General features: G+C 45.3%; 1 pseudogene; it reads left to right on the top strand.

Moving 5' to 3' along the window:
* The first annotated feature begins 1,423 nt into the window (after positions 1–1,423).
* On the top strand, positions 1,424–3,205 carry LOC129101809 (uncharacterized; annotated as a pseudogene).
* Positions 3,206–6,753: the final 3,548 nt, after the last annotated feature.

Here is a 6,753-nt window from a genome sequence, read left to right on the forward strand (position 1 = left end):
ATATATATATGTATATACACCTGTGTATTCTGTCCTGTTAAAGTGTTTGAAACTGTATTGACTGCACTCTGTCCTTGTCTCGGTCTATTTAATGAAGTTGCTCAGGCAACGGTACAGTATGGCTCCATTCATCTGTATGTGTAACTGTGAATATCTTAGTGTGCTTTTTATATCCAGCCTTTCCTTCCTCTCACATGCATAATACATATCTGTCACCTGTGCTCTGTCTGAGTGACTAACTCTCTCTGTATCAAAGAGTTTTCTGACCTATAGGGGACTTCTCTTCAAAATTGGTAGTGAAGACACGCAAGTACACAAACACATACACTTACTTGCCTACACAGTAGTAGTTTGATGAATTCAGTCTAAATTATCCCATTTGTTTTCCCCAGCAAAGTGTATTTTTTATTCAGTGTCGGCTGATTTCCACTCTGCTTCTAGGCAGGCTGTGCTATTTGCTGTTCTTATTCTTTTTAGATAATGTTTTGGTTAAGCTTTTATCTCACAGGTTGATAGACGGTAGAAAACCCAAGGCTGTGTAATCCATGTGGGCATTCTCACATGTGTACCAACTGCAACCTTTGGCTGCATGAAGATGTACCGTTTTGGTCATTTTCACAATTAGATGTGCTTTACACAAATTATTGATTGCAATAAAAACATTTTTTTTAATTAATTTTTTTTCATGTAGTTAATTGTTTATTGAAAAAATATTGTTTTATCCAATTAATTAGTTCTGCAAAAATATTAGTTCTAAACAACAACACATAACTACCATAAACATTGCAGCCGTCTTAATGTTTAAAAGCATTTTTCTTACATGGAAGAAATCTCTTGCTAGAACAAGAAAAAATACCTAAATTTCACAAAATGTCCCATTATAAAGGACAAAAATAAAATGTACCAAGAAAATGTGAAAAAACAAGGAAAAAAAGTCAACAAGAAAGAAGTTAATGATAAAATGTAAGAATAGTTACACAGTACAGCAGGACTAGCTGTGAGCATTTTAATGAAGCATTTTAATGCCCCGCCCCCTCATATTTCCACAGTCGACCGTCCCATCCCAAATCATTCTCGCTTTCTTCCCTATAGCTCCCTCAGCTCATCTAGGCTAGCTTGGATTTTCTGTTCAACAGTTCACAGACGACCTGTTAAGGAAACGTCGCCGAACGCAGTTCCTGGCTTTAGTCTGGATTTGCTGAGTAAGTACTTCGATAGAAGTATACTTTAGAAGTTACACAGGATATTCGAGCAGTGTCCGCGTCAAAGCGAACTGTTACCCCGACTGACCTGCATTTGTTTACCGGTGCGGTCGGTGACTGTGTGACTTAAATTTATCTGGCTAACGCGTTACGAGGAGCTCCTCGAAGTGGAACCGGGTTGTGAGGACGCAGAGGGCGATGCCAACTCTGACCTCCTCGACATGGACGAAATGGAGGATGAGGAGGATGATGCCACCTTTCCTGTCCAACAGTCCAGACCCCCTAGTGCATCCGACACTGTTCCCCCAGTGGACAGCAACTTATATGAGGTTTGCAAACGGGCCGCGTCCAAATTGGGAATACAATGGCCGGCAGCCCAGGACACTACTGGGGGGGGGAGAGACCTGTATGACGGTAAGAGGCTCCCACCAGCCCAACCGCCATCGAAACAACTCTTGCCAACTCTTTCCACCCAGTTCAGCAAATGTAAAAATAAATGTAGCATTTTCGCAGCCAGGCCGAATGCGAAATGCTCCCCACAAAACAAAATAAAAACAAAAACATGTTGTGCCCCTATAATCCCTGCAGTGGGAGCTCACGCTCCTCCGAGGGAAGGCGGCTCCCTCCAGGTAAGGGAGGTGACGTCACCGTATGGGTTAAGTCCACTCTCTGCCCGCGCAGACCAGTGGCGCGCATGTGCAGTGCACCCATGGGTTTTGTCCACTATTTCTCAGGGGTACAGACTACAGTTCGCTATGAAACCACCCAGATTCAACGGTGTGTTAGTTTCAGTGGCCAAGGGGGATTCAGCACGAGTCCTGAAGGACGAAATAGCATCACTGCTAAACAAACAAGCGATCAGAGCGGTCCCGAGGGAGGAAGCTCTACGGGGTTTTTACTCACATTACTTCCTCATCCCGAAGAAGGGGAGTTCATCCCTCCGCCCCATTTTAGACCTCCGTGTGTTAAACAAACACCTACACAAATACACGTTCAGGATGTTAACACACAGAGTGCTCTGTCGTTCGATTCGTCCCGGGGACTGGTTTGTAACAATCGATCTCTCGGACGCTTATTTTCACATTGCCATTTATCCCGCACAAGTTTCTCAGGTTTGCTTATCAGGGCAGAGCCTACGAGTACCAAGCCATCCCGTTTGGGCTGTCATTAGCCCCGAGGGTGTTCAGCAAGTGTGTGGAGGCAGCTCTGTTTCCGTTAAGGAACAGCGGCATCAGAGTATTCTCGTACAGAGACGACTATCTGATATGCTCCCACTCACGGGAGCAGGCAGTCAAAGACTCCGCTACGGTGATAAATCATCTCACGGGTCTCAGGTTCAATATAAACTGGACAAAGAGTCGAGTAGAACCCGCACAATGTACAGAGTACTTGGGTCTCAACATAAACTCCCTCTCGTATCGCGTCACACTGTCGGAGGCGAGAGTGGCGTCTCTCACTCAGTGTCTCTCTCTCTTCCGGCTGGGCAAAGCCGTGTCTTTCAGACTATGCCTTGTGTCCCGGGTGTTTTGAACAGGGGTGCAGATCTTCTGTCCCGAGGAAACCCTCTGTACGGAGAGTGGACACTCCACCCGCAGGTGGTGGAACAAGTTTGGCAGAAATACGGCCAGGCAGGCGTAGATCTCTTCGCCTCCCAAGAAAACGCTCACTGTCCGCTGTTTTTCTCCCTGTCAGACGTGAATGCACCCCTGGGGGTGGATGCACTGGCGCACTCCTGGCCAAAAGTGCTGCTCTATGCATTCTCCCCTCTCAGCCTGATCTCCCCGACTCTAGCCAGGGTGAGAGAACAGGGCTTGTCCCTAATCTTGATAGCGCCGCGGTGGCCGTCCAAGCATTGTTTAGCAGAAATAATACAGCTTCTAGCGGACGAGCCGTGGCCTCTCCCCATACGCAGGGACCTTCTTTCCCAGGTGCACAGGGAGATCTACCACCCTCACCCAGACCGGATAGCGCTCTGGGCTTGGCCCGTGAGAGGTGGAACCTGAACGCAGCAGGCCTGCCTGCACAAGTCATTGACACTATTCAGAGTGCAAGGGCCTCCTCCACTCGTTCTCTTTACAGTGGTAAGTGGCGGCTTTTCGAGGAGTGGTGCGAGCTGAGGCACACCATTCCTTTTCAGTGTTCAGTGGTTGACTTGCTGTGTTTCTTGCAAGAACTAGTAGATAAGGGCAAGGCCTTTTCTACGATAAAAGTTTATTTAGCGGCTATCTCAGCCTGTCATATAGGCTTTGGGGAGAAGCCTGTGGGGCAGCATCCTTTAGTATGTCATTTCATGAAGGGTGCACGCCGTAAGCTCCCCGTCTCCAGGCCCCTGATTCCTCTGTGGGATCTTTCGGTTGTGTTGGAGGCTCTCACTCATCACCCATTTGAGCCTATAGAGGCGGTGGGGATGAAGTTTATTTCACTTAAGACTGTGTTGCTCTTAGCTCTAACCACAGCAAAGCGGGTGAGTGACTTACAGGCTTTATCCGTTCACCCTTCCTGCTTGCAGTTTGCTCCAGGGCACGCCAAGGTCTGTTTGCGGCCCAACCCGGCCTTTGTGCCTAAGGTAGTGGAGTCAGCCTACAGATGTCCCACAGTGGAGCTTTCAGCTTTCCACACACTTCCATTTTCCTCCTCAGAGGAACAGGTGCTTAACACATTATGCCCGGTGCAGGCGCTACATGTGTATGTGAGTAGATCAGCAGGTTTCAGGAAAGGGGATCAGCCCTGGGCTACTCCCCACAAAGGCAAACCAGTGTCCCGCCAGAGGCTGTCCCACTGGATTGTGGAGGCCGTATCTCTGGCCTATAGCTGTAGGGGTTTGCAGCCCCCCCGGGGTTTGCAGCCCCCCCAGGGTTTAAAGGCTCATTCCACAAGGAGTATGGCCACTTCCTGGGCCCTTTTCAAGGGTGTTTCAGTGCAGGATATTTGTGCTGCAGCGAGCTGGGCTATGCCTCACACTTTTGTAAGGTTTTACAGGCTCGATGTCTCTGGGTCATCCTTGGCACATGCTGTGCTAGAGGCAAACGTGCCAGAGTCCCTGTGATGATCTCTGCCGGGCGAAACAATATTCAGCTTCGGGAGATTTCATGCAATCCGGGAGTGGTCTATATCTCCCATAGTGAAACACCGAACGAAGTTAGAAAAATAACTTTAGGTTACTTAACGTAACCCCGGTTCTTTGATAACAGAGTGAGGTGTTTCACCATCACATCCCTCCTTGCATTGACACAGAAAGAAATCGGTCTGGAATGATTTGGGATGGGACGGTCGACTGTGGAAATATGAGGGGGCGGGGCCCCAGCACAGTTCGACCTGTCTGTCAGTGACAGACGTGGTGTCATTGGAGCTTCCATAGTCGGTCACGCCGAGGCGATTCCCATAGTGAAACACCTCACTCTGTTATCAAAGAACCGGGGTTACGTTAAGTAACCTAAATATTTTTTTCTCAACAATTTTCATTCAGCTTTTTAGTATTAAAATATAGTGTAACATAGCAACAACCTACATTAAATTCTGGACAGAAACCAGCATTGCACATGCTTTTTATCATAGGTTTGGACAGAAACACAACCCGGAAAAATGTCCATGGATACATATCATTGTATAATTTCCACTGTCTTGCTATATAGCATGAGCCAAACATCATTAATATAATGCTATTTAATGTAGATGGACAGTATTGCCAGTCTGTTTATTGCACACACACTGCTTTATATGGCTGGTTCTCTGCTAGCGACACTGTCTGATCTCATTTTTCAGTTTGTGCTGCAGAGCCAAACATACGCATTACATCCAAGTCAAACGGTGCTTCTTTATGGCACACATGGATAATTGGTAAATTTTCACAGCCTCCAGCCATGAGTTCTGTATGTCAACAAATGAGACTCTGTACACACTGCCTTATCATGGCTCTGAGCATCTGTGACTGTAGAAACTTCAGGCTAGTTATTACACATCAAGCCCTGCTATTTTATAGTTTGGTGGCTGCAGTGGGGCTTTTCCATAAAGCTCAAGACCTTAACACAGTATTATCACATTTTTTATGGCTCCATTTGCCAACATTCTGATCCTTCTGTATGATCATTCTGATAATGTCAAAAGACTTCAAAACACTTTCTTTGAACAATGAGAAAATCTTTGCTTGAATCATGTTAATGTTAAATTCTGTATCCAGCTAGTTACTGAGTCCCAAGAACAATTGTGTGTGAGATTATTTTTAATCTGGCTACTAGGTTTCCAAGCCTTACCTTGTCATTTATATTGAGATGCCGATTGCAAACCAGACTACAGAGCAGTGTGGCACTCAAAAAAGGGAGCCAAAGTGTGCACATGGATGCTGTTAAACACCTGAGGAGAAAAAAGAAGGAAAAACCAATCATCCGATCTTAACTCCGAATCCACATGGTCTTCAAGTCATACTGAACAGTTCAGTCACTGGTGCATGGTATCATTGTGCACACACAGAAACACACCGCTCACTTATCGCAGCCGCTCTCCAGCTCAGTGTCTCCCAGTACACTGCAATAAACCCCTAATCATCTCGTACATTGGTGTGTGGCAGTGATTGGATAATGATGTAAATTCTTGAATATTCAGGCTGAAGTTTTTCTGCTCTTCATACTGTAGCAGACTTTGCAGAAGTTAGAACACTACTGAACTAGAGTTTCCAGGACAGTGTAACACAATGTGACCCATTTTTGTTTCTGCTCTTGAATAGAGGCCAATGATCCAAGCTCTACAGATGGCACATTTATATTCATTTCACAAATGGCTCACAATTCTAAATAACTAATTGTGTTATATGAGGTTTTCATTTGCACCATTTTCAATCCAAAATTGAATTAAACCAAAAAAGTGCAAGAAGTCCCTTTCATAGTTTTCTTCTACTTCTGGGCTATTTTCATTTAAAGTGATGATATTGCGCCAATGTATGTCTCCCTGTGACCTAGAGCAGGTCATGGGATTAATTGCCTTGGCATTCCTGGTGATCCCTCTCCAACCTTAACGTTCTTTAAGTATTGGCAACACACACCCGACTGGAATGTCGTGGTCAGGAAAGACTGTAACCCCACAAATAAAAGACCCAGATGGAAGAAAAAAGTGAAAGAAATGAGACATCAAGAGAGCTACAGTGTGACATTTGATGACCTGTGCAGTGCAGATACTTCAGAATTCTGCCCCATGCAGGAATCTGGATTGTTTGTCTACTCATGTGTGAAAGTATAGGAGTGCTCTGGGGCTATAGGAGGAAATGCTTGATGATCCAATCTTGTAGACCTATAGTTTAGCCTGGCACAGCACTGATAGAACAGGTATTTCTTCTACGGGACAAATATATATGACTCGAAATTGGAGACTAAGAAAGAAACCAAACTCACAATGAAATGGTGTTTTTTTTAGTACTAATGTCCATGTTTATGATTTAAGAGAAAAAAACAAAACAAGTTACATCCATTCTTTAATCTGGGTGTGTTGCTTTGCAATTTGTTTTCCCATTAACTCTTGTTGATAGGGATTAGGGCCTCTGAACTCAACATCAATGATGTTA

The sequence above is a fragment of the Anoplopoma fimbria genome, chromosome 13 (genome assembly GCF_027596085.1).
Source record: "Anoplopoma fimbria isolate UVic2021 breed Golden Eagle Sablefish chromosome 13, Afim_UVic_2022, whole genome shotgun sequence".
In the NCBI taxonomy this organism is placed as follows: domain Eukaryota; kingdom Metazoa; phylum Chordata; class Actinopteri; order Perciformes; family Anoplopomatidae; genus Anoplopoma; species Anoplopoma fimbria.